The sequence below is a fragment of the Leuciscus leuciscus genome (genome assembly GCF_965113295.1).
Source record: "Leuciscus leuciscus genome assembly, chromosome: 13".
Classification (NCBI taxonomy): Eukaryota; Metazoa; Chordata; class Actinopteri; order Cypriniformes; family Leuciscidae; genus Leuciscus; species Leuciscus leuciscus.
This window is the reverse complement of record NC_138737.1, coordinates 38,140,512-38,151,196: the sequence shown is the minus strand read 5'-3', so window position 1 is coordinate 38,151,196 and position 10,685 is coordinate 38,140,512. Positions and strand designations below refer to the sequence as shown.

The following is a 10,685-nucleotide window of genomic DNA, read 5'->3' as shown; positions in this document are numbered from 1 at the left end:
GTTCATAAACTATGAACAATGGTAGCTTATTTAATGTATAAGTTAATGTATATGTCCAAAAAACGGGTAATGTCATACTTTCTAGTAGTGCTATCGTAGCGTAATAATCTGTTTGGTTGTAAAATGTATGAAATCGAATATATCGTCCTGTGGAATCATTCATTCACAGACAGCATACGAAGATGTTCAACTAATAAAGATCTTCATCGCTGGCAAAAATATGATGCATTTGAAGATATTTAGAAATAATAATTAGAATAATTATTAATATTGACAGTTGCTATTAAATGGTTTACCTCATCCTTTAGAAAAGGTGCAGTCGGCAGGCCATCTCTCTCTGAACTCCTCAACTACTGTAAATACATAATGAGCAAACATCTCATTTGATATGACAAAACATACAGTTGATTATAAAAATGATAAATACCAGACATGTTCACAAGTCCCTAAAGGCCAAGTCCAAGTCTTTGTACCTAAGCAATATTTAAACAATATTTATTTCAGGAAACCTAGTTATTGTAATTATCAGTGTTTTGAACTTTCAAAACAGATTTCTACTTCAAAAATGTATAATATAGCACATCAATTATTACTTAAATCATTTATTAATGAATGAATTTATAATAAATGTATTCACAATATATAAAATACATAACATTATGCCATTTGGAATGCAGGGAGAGTCACCACGGAAAAAAAGAAAAAAAAACTAAACCTGGTGTGTATTTTGAGCTATTTGAGTTGCCGTAGTTTGCTGTAGTTCTAGGCAGTGATGGGTAATGTAGTCTTCCAGAGAGCGCCGGCGGTAACAAACCCTTTGTATAAACAAGCAATACAGTGAACAACACAAAGAACAATATTCCCGTCAGTGTGTCGTTAATACACACCAGTGACTCTTTAGAAACGCTGGATTGAATAGGCAGGACACCGCTAGTTAACAACAGCATTGACAAAAGCACCCAAAAGTGTGCGAAATCGGCAGCACTGGTGAATTAGATCAGGCCATCAGTTTGGGAAGAGCACAATATACATCATATATGACAAATAACATACAGTCGATTATAAAAATGATTAACACATACCAGTGATTCTTTAGAAACGCTGAATTGAAGGCAGGACTCCGCTACCGACTTCAAAATTCCGGCCAGTTAATACAGGGTGTCTACAGATATAAACAAGTTAAATTTAAGACTTTTTAAGACCTTTTAAGGCCTTTTATCAGGAACATTTTATTTAAGACTTTTTAAGGACCCGCGGCCACCCTGAATAACCAAAATACAATAAAATATATCCAATAAAATATATATTTTAAAGTTAAATAACCAAAATACTATGTTTGATAGTTATACTTATAATTTTGTTTCTATTACATGCAGTTCTAACTTGAGCTCTTAGCTCTCCGGTTAGAATATTGGCTTCTTACTGACCCTTTAAAGGGATACTCCACCGAAAAATGAAAATTCTGTCATCATATATTCACCCTCATGTTGTTTCAAACCTGTATGAATTTCTTTCTTTTGCTGAACAGAAAGGAAGATATCTAGAAGAGTATCAGTAACCAGACAGTTTTAGATACCATTGACTTTCATAGTATATATTTTTCTTACTATGGAAGTCAATGGTATCTAAAACTGTCTGGTTACTCACATTCTTCTAGATATCTTCCTTTCTGTTCAGCAAAAGAAAGAAATTCATACAGGTTTGAAACAACATGAGGGTGAGTATATGATGACAGAATTTTCATTTTTCGGTGGAGTATCCCTTTAAGAAACACAGAACTCACTCTTGCACTCACACTTACAATCTCTCTCTCACACACACACACACACACAGATATGTGGTTTATGAGGACTCTCCATAGGCGTAATGGTTTTTCTAATGTACAAACTGTATAATCTATCCCCCTACACTAACCCTACCCCTAAACCTACCAATCACAGATTTAGTATGTTTTTTAAGCCGTTTGGTTTAGAAGGACACATATGTCCTCATAAACCATGTTTACGTTGTAATACCCATGTCATTATACACATTTGTGTCCTCATAAACCATATACAACACACACACACACACACACACACACACACACACACACACACACAATGCTCTGACAGGAGGAGGACAGAGTAAAGGTATACAGGACCTACAATTTCCACACTTTTATTAGCCCCGGGTCTAGCCGGACAGCCTGTGTGTGTGTGGTGTGGTCATTTAAAATGTGTTCAGATATATATTCTTCACAGAAAATGAGCCAAGACCAATGAGTCTGAGTTTGAAAAAATAATGAATCGTGTAATTTTTCTCTTGATAAAAAATGAAACCGGGTCCTACAGACCCGAACACCATACAAGGGTTAAAACGACACTAACGAGACGCTTAACAACACAGCGTACAAAACAAACATTTTATATAGATATCATATTCTAATTAAATGAATACTTACAATCACAGAAATAATGTCCTTGGCGATGATCAATTTGCTGCCGCCGCAGCTGCTGCTCGTGTCCGAAAGCTGAATCATACGTGTAACAGCTGTTCTAAATAAGCTACATCTGATTGGTTAATAATAATCCTATTTCAGTATCTTGCCGCACTATTGGCTCGACTGATATAGTAGGCAACCGCGTTTGCCTGCATATTTACGGGTCGTGCAATATAATTTCGGGGGAACATGTGCAATAAATGGGAGTGGCAACACTTTTCATATCGTTGAGAATAAAACAACCGTCCCAACTTTACAAATCCAGGTTCTCCCTCCATGGGGATCATCCATTTCGAAAAGTAAAGCAGATACGGAACCTTGGCCCACGCGAGATGCAATGCAATTGGTTGCTGGACCAGCCAATGGAATTAATATGTGTAATATTAATATTTAAAATTGCCTAGTCATTAGATTTGTGAATTCTTTTTCTGAAAAACAAAATTATATCATTAATCTTTTAATTATTTTGGCGAAGTTTTATATCCATAAGACAAAAATAACTCAAAAGAAACCCTCCTATATTACCTTTTATAACACTGATCTCACATATACTTAGAATATCTTTTAAACATGAGATCATAAAACAAAAAGCTTATAAAAACAATACAAATTTTAAAGCTTTTCAAATACATATAACTGCCCTGATATTATAAACTTTAATTTCTGTATTTATTATTTATTTTATTATTATCATGTACATTTATACTTTAGTTGTTGTTGTTATTCTTTGGTTTATACATTTTGAATTGTATTTACAGTGCCTTGTATTCATTTTGTTTTTTGTTGCATTGTAGGCTACTTGAAATGTTTGTAATTTAACTAAATAAATAAAAAGCACAATATGTTATGTATACCATACGTAATAAGATATATTTCTAAAATCAATACTTTCAATATTATAATATTATATATTATATGACGTTACTGTCACAAAAATAGCTTTAATGGTTCTGTTTTTTGGGTTTTTTTTAAGCAAGTCTGGAGGCTAATGAAATGAAACAGATGAGAATCATTTTCCCATCTAAATACAGTTGATTTTATTGTAATGTGATGAATCAGAAAAATAAACAAATATAACATTCGCTTAGGCTGTTTTTTAAATGGACCAAAACAAAGTGAAACCAACGTAACAATTTGAAGTGACCAGACCACTGACATTGATAATAAATATTATAAAAAAAATATATAAGATGGCACCACAAGACGACGTTCACTTGCAGAGCAAATTTAGCACGTTTATAGTTAACTCAACTGGGTAGCAATTGTGAACAATTTTAATAGAGAATTCAAAAATAATTTGGATTTCTTCACCACTACTACTAACCGGTTGGATGGTGTATTAGTGATATTGAAAGCTGATTGGCCTTGATATGTATAATGTATGCGGAAAAGGGCCAATTTAATTATTAATTTATATGATGTCCGATTTATTCTCTCTTGTGCCTTTTTGCGCACATTTTCCACGGGTTTTAATAATAAAACTGGTCTGAAAGAATGAAAATCATATTAAAGAAAACGTCAACATTAAGGTTGCAATAATTTAATAAATCAGAGTCGATGTGCGCGTGCATGCGTGGTTCGAATTTTAGTTGCTATGTAGGTTATGAATTCTGACTGCATATATATTTACACTCGAACCGGTCGCTGTCTGGGCGTGCGTGCATGTTATGATTCGAATGTTAGTTGCTATGGCGACGCGTTTTATGAATTCTGCGATCTGCATGTATCTCTCTGCTCAACGATCGACCGCTGTCTGTTGGTTGAGAGACGAGGCGAATTAACAGACTGACTTTTGCGGAGAATTTTCTGGCCGAAACTTGATACTTTGAAGCTTTTCTGGATTGCTGAGAAGAGACTTATATTCTTGAAGGACATCGGAGGATATATCCTTTTTGAAAAAGGATATATAATTTAATTATATTATATAATTCATATAATTTCTGATAATACTTTTGTTTGATATTTTTTTTCAGGGGAGTAACGTTATTTCTGAGGAGATTTCTATTGTATTGTATTGTATTGTATTGTCTTGTATTTTGTTTGTACCGATTTTATTGCAGTTTGGAGGAGGTTGGCGATGGCTGGTAATTTCATGATGGGCGAAAGAGGAAGTGAGTGCTTTAATTTTTAATTTATTTGTTATGGTGTGTTGTAACGTTACAATGACTGACTGATCACATTTGATCCCATTTATTTGATTCATTGCATGTGAAATAAACTTGAATTGAATTTGAGTAACTTAACTGAAGTAAAAATCTGTAATTGACCGCACAGACATTGATTATTGATTATTATGATTAAACTAACGTTATGTGATATGTGAAATATTCCATCCTAAGAGCACTGGAGATTCAGGAGAGCTGCTTTCGGTCAGACAGCTGGTCAGGAGGTTTGGAGGCCCGATTCTGATGACCGTGATCAGGATCCGCTGCCCAGAGATGGACAAAGTAAGTTACACAATTTCCTTACTTGAGTGAAAGTAAGTTACAGATACTTCTGGTCAAATATTACTCAGTTACAAGTAAAAGTTGAAAAGACTGATTTTTACTTGAGTAAAAGTACAGAAGTACTTGTTTTTAAAAGTACTTAAGTATCAAAAGTAAAAAGTAAATGTCAATGCATTGTTTTATTATTGTTTGTAATACTTACAGTACCTTATGCCTCTGAATCTATGCCTGCCTACCTACCCACCCTCATATCAATATATAATTTATTTCTAGAACACAGGTCCTGTAGTGGGATTGAATGTGAGATTGAATAAGTGCTCTCAATAACGTCCACAATAGTTTCGGGCTGTTCCCTCAAATAGTGCCCTATTTAAAGATTTTTGGCTTTTAGGATGAATATGTCAGCCACTGTTATAAGCTAGTGTGCTCCAAAACAATGACAAAATGAGCATTTAAAAGACCAAACCCAACATTGAAAATGAAAGTCAGATTGATGTCAGAATCCAACTACTTTCTACTCAAGGACCTTGACAGAAATGTAACGTTAGTGGAGTAAAAAGTATGATATTGTCTTTCAAATGTAGTGAAGTTAAAGTAAAATGTTTCCAGAAAAAATAGTACTCAAAAGTACAGATACTCAAAAAGTGTACTTCAGTACAGTACTCAAATAAATGTACTTTGTTACTGTCCACCTCTGCCGCTGCCAGACCCGACCAACACACAGAGCCAGGATCGTCCTGGATATTTACCATCTCTGTCTTCTGAGTTTTCTGTTTCTGTGTCCACAGGTCAGGCTCACGGGACGAGGGCGAAGCAGAACCCAGATGTTGGACGTCCGTCCACTTCATCTAACCACTCTCGCAGAGGTCAGAATAGGCTTTTAATAAAGATGTAATGGCTTAGTTTCTATTTCTATTTTCAATGGCTGATTTGTCAACTAAACCAACTAAAGTAACGATAACACTTTATTTTGATGGTCCCTTTTGAACATTCTGTCGACTATACGTAACTTTGCAACTACATGTCGACTAACTCTCATTAGAGCATCAGTAGACTCTCTCCTTAATATCTGCAAACTCTTTATTGTAATGCTCCACCAACAGACACTTGTACTGACAACAAGTAACTTTTCAACTACATGTCAACTTATTCTAACCCTACCAGTCTACTAATACTCTACTAATACAGGGTCCCCGCGGATCCTTAAAAAGTCTTAAAAGGTCTTAAATTCCATTTTTTTTTTTAAGGCCATAAAAAGTCTTAAAAAGTCTTATTTTTACTTATGAAAGGTCTTAAATTTTAAAAATGACACTTTGACTTAGACTTATCTAAATGCTTTCGAAATTAAAACTATCTAATTAGCGTAGGCCTACGTATTATTATTTTTATTTCTATCTTTGTCATCTTTGTGGATTTGCTTGTTCACGTGACAATTCGCGTCACTTACGGCAGTATATTAGCCTATCTGTCTCCTGCACGCGAGAGGAGAGAAGAAAACGAGTAAATGTCAGTTCGATTGTAAGTTAATTCTTTATGTGCTTAGGAGTGTGCAATATTGTCTATGAACTATGATGATATTTTAATCATTGTTTTAACTATGTACGAGGCACTGCGAGTGCGAGCTGACATCGCGTTTGTCTCTCAGGCTTGCTTTCACTGCGTGATGTGTAAGTGCAGTTATAGATGTCCCCAAATTAGTTTTTGTCTTATATTTATATCATATTATGTTGTTATATTAGAATATCACATGATCAAGAGTGCCGTTTTCCTTTGCACAATTGCAAATGTGCTATTTATTTTATACAACAGTTAAATTAACAATAAAGTTAACATTGTGAGTTACTTTTTGGACACAATATTGTCAATTTTCACTTTATATCGCCGACGAGAATTTCATAATGAAGCCGTAGTCCAACAGACAGATTTGTTTTTTACTGAAATCCGCGTTTTGAACGAATCATTTTAACGATTCAATGAACAATCACTTGTTTTCCGAATGAATCAGCCATTTGAACCATAGACTTCATATAGATAGACGCCCTATCGACCGCTACTGCCTACTGGCGCGGGCGAGCCGTGGGGCCGCCATCTTAGACCGGTCACTCGCTCCACTCAGTGTAATCTGTATGGCAGGTGCAATGAGCTGTCAGCGCATTTAATTAATCATATCTCACTGAATACCGAACTGATTTTCACGCGGGTTTGTTTGCTGCAAAGGTCATTCATGTCTATTATACAGGACACATGGTTCGGCGTATTTTAATATTCATAGTAGGCTTAACAGTAATATAATATTCTGATATAAGATATAAAGTGACCAGACGTCTAAAATAAAAATATGTGATGTAGGATATAAGCTATTTTATAAATCACACACTATAAATATGATAAAGAAGCAGAAACAGATAGTTGCAGTAAAGTAAGATATTTTAATAAGTTGAAGAAACGTGTGTGTTTTACATTTACATTGCTTCCTGATATCACGTGCGCAAACACAAATAACCTATATTTATATATATATATAAAACAGTTATGTCCGGTCGAACAATGTATGAATTAACTTAAGATTGGATTGCGGTAAAAGTAAGTTTCGTGCCTCTTACAAGTGCTTTCGAACTTCTTTCTGATCTGAATGGTATGTGGAAAACACTTGAGTTGAGGGAGGGAGAAAACACGCAACTGAATGCCTTTTCAAGCGTCTCAATACTTGAAAAACCACAGGAAACTACTTTTAAACACGAAATTACTTGATTTACAGAGGGTCTATTCGCACGTTTATAAACGTTAACGTTACCTGAGGTAATTTTCCTGGACCTTTTTACAGAAGGTAAAAGTCGCCGTAATCTTTACTGACATTGTCCGAAATGATTACTGAGATGCACATTCGGACGGGACTAAAATAACCGAGAAGCTCTTGTAATTATTACTTTACCCCACCTCTCCATGTCAGGTGAACACCAGCTGGTGCAGTAAACATTGCCTAGCTAACGTTAGCTGGCTACGATATCAGTACAGTAATATCAAAGATCCTTGCTCCTTCTCAATTATCTGGTAATATTCTATTCACAAAATACAACCAATAGTACGGTAATGTTAAAAGTAATCCCCCGGGCCCTATTTGCGATGGTCCGTCGATTAGAACAGGAAAATACTCCACAGTGCTCTAGCATCTTCACTGCTGCCACACAACGAAACTAGGAACACGACCGGTTTAAGATGGCGGCCGCATTTCTCAGTGCCCAGCGGCCAATAGGGCATCTAGTCTCTATATAATATCTATGGTTTGAACAAATCGGTTGAATAAATGACTCCAACAACTCGCTTATTAAGACAGTGAATTGCCGCCACCTACTGGTGGTTTTAGTTTCATATTTAAAGTATTCTTTAATTAAAACATTAAAAAACTGTACAGTAAATCATTAAATAATTTTAAAATATCATCTAATTATTATCGACAAAACGTTGAAAATATCGAGACATATTTTTGTCAATATTGCGCACCCCTAATGTACGGTATTCATTTTGATTTCTTCAGGTCTTAAAAAGGTCTTAAAAAGCCTTAAATTTGACTTTAAAAATTGTGCAGGTACCCTGTAATACTCTAATGAGAGTTAGTAGACATGTAGGTGCAATTTTACTTGTAGACAACTGAATGTCTGTTGGGAGGAGCATTTGAATAGTAAAATGTAAGTTATATCATTATGTCATTGCTTAATTTGATGTCAGAGATGGGTCTAATAGTTGTTTTCATTAGTTTTTTCTTCATTTCAGAGAAAGCTCCAGAACGTCTTTGGCTCAGGATCTGGAAGGCTACGAAGGGTGTTTTCAGCTGCTGTTCCGGTAGTGCTGTGACTGAACCATCGTCACCTTCTCCAGATCACTCCGGCGTCAAGCCAAATAATGGTAAATCATTATTTCTCCAACATTATTTTAAACAGTATTATCTTGTTTTCCACTCAAAATAAGGCTTGTTTTTACAGAATATTAAAATTATTTCCCCCATTATAATATTATTTTCTCGACCAGCGCTGACATTTTTTAAATAAAACAATGGATCTAGCAACAGACACTCTACTGAATATAAGTAACTTTTCAACTACATGTCAACTTATTCTAACCCTAACGGTCTACTAATACTCTAATGAGAGTTAGTAGACATGTGCAGTGTTACTTATAGACCAATTATAGGTTTGTAAACATCCGGGATGCGTGCGCATATCGTGGTTGCAGAAAGACCCGTTTAACAGCTGATCCTTACACGGATACGGATAAGAATAATACTAATAGCTCGATTTAAAACATTTTATATTTAATTTTCGTAATGTTCTCCGCATATTTTTTTTATCACTTTTGGTCCCGACATGCGCAGTAGAACCTGCGTGACGCCGTGTGACGTAGGGTGATAATTCCCCTATAGACTCATAGAATGTCTTAAAGGGACCAAAATAAAGTGAAAACAATTTTTTCCAACATTCATCTGACATTTTCGGAACATTCCGAGAACATTCAAAAGTAACGTTCCCATAATGAAAAATTATAAAATAGAATGTTCCTTTAACCAAGATAAAACATTTTTGAAACGTAAAAAAAAACTGGACGTTTTGAACGTTCAGGGAACATTTAGAAATAATGTTTTCTTAATTGAATGGGAATGTTAGCAAAACGTTCTCAATAAGGCATGAGCTCGATGGCTGTCTGACACACACCAGAAACACACGCACAGAAAGCCGCTTCACAGACAGCATACGATCCAGAAAAGAATTCAATTTCACCACTTATTTCTCTTGAGTTGTCAAAAACATGCAAAATTGTCAAAATGGCTGTCGTGCCGAGCATTACAGAGTCGGTTATGTCATAAATAAGACATTGCTATGCATAATAAATGTCAGTGTTTAATAAAATATAAATATATATATATATTTAGATATGGCCCATATGATCTTTACCATTACAAGAACTGAGCCACATGTGCCAGAGTTGGCCAAATGAAGCCTGGAAATGTATGTTTTCTTTTTAATTAAAGATCAGATAAAATAAGAAAAATAACTTTAGCGTTGAATCGGAATCACCTCGTAATCGTGATAATAGTGGAATAAAATTACTATTAATATTGTGAAATAATATGTTGGGACATTTATGCAGGCATTAAGCAGAAGTCAGGTGGATAGCGTGAACAATTCCCATTACTTTAGATCTGTAACTTTACAGATAAGATTTGAATAGTAAAATATAAGTTATATCATTATGTCATTGCTTAATTTGACGTCAGAGATGGGTTTAATAGTTGTTTTCATTAGTTTTTTCTTCATTTCAGAAAAAGCTCCAGAACGTATGAAGGAACCTGGTCGTTTCCATAAGCTCTGGAAGGGTGTTTTCAGCAGCTCTTCCAGTGATGCTGTGACTGTTGTGGAGCCTTTTATGCCTGAACCATCATCACCCACTCCAGATCACTCCGGCGTCAAGCCAAATCATGGTAAATCATTATTATCTCCAACATTATTTTCAACAGTATTATCTTGGTTTCCACTCAAAATAAGGCTTGTTTTTAGAGAATATTAATATTATTTCCCCCCATTATAATATTATTTTCTCGACCAGCACTGGATCTAGCAAGCTAATAATTGTCTTTTACATTTTTTTTCATTATTTTTAAACTTTATTAAAGGAGACATTTCAATTGATACAAAAAGCTTTTAAGAATATAGAATAGACTTCTCGTCTCGTTTTCGTCAGGTGATAACGGTTCGTTGACGACA

General features: G+C 34.9%; 1 long non-coding RNA gene across 1 annotated transcript; it reads right to left on the bottom strand.

Moving 5' to 3' along the window:
• Positions 1-279: 279 nt before the first annotated feature.
• LOC309513108 lies at positions 280-1,184 on the bottom strand. The gene is made up of 3 exons (XR_014211308.1): positions 1,083-1,184; positions 716-815; positions 280-350 (listed from the first exon to the last, which is right to left on the bottom strand). It is a non-coding gene; the product is annotated as an uncharacterized lncRNA (long non-coding RNA).
• Positions 1,185-10,685: the final 9,501 nt, after the last annotated feature.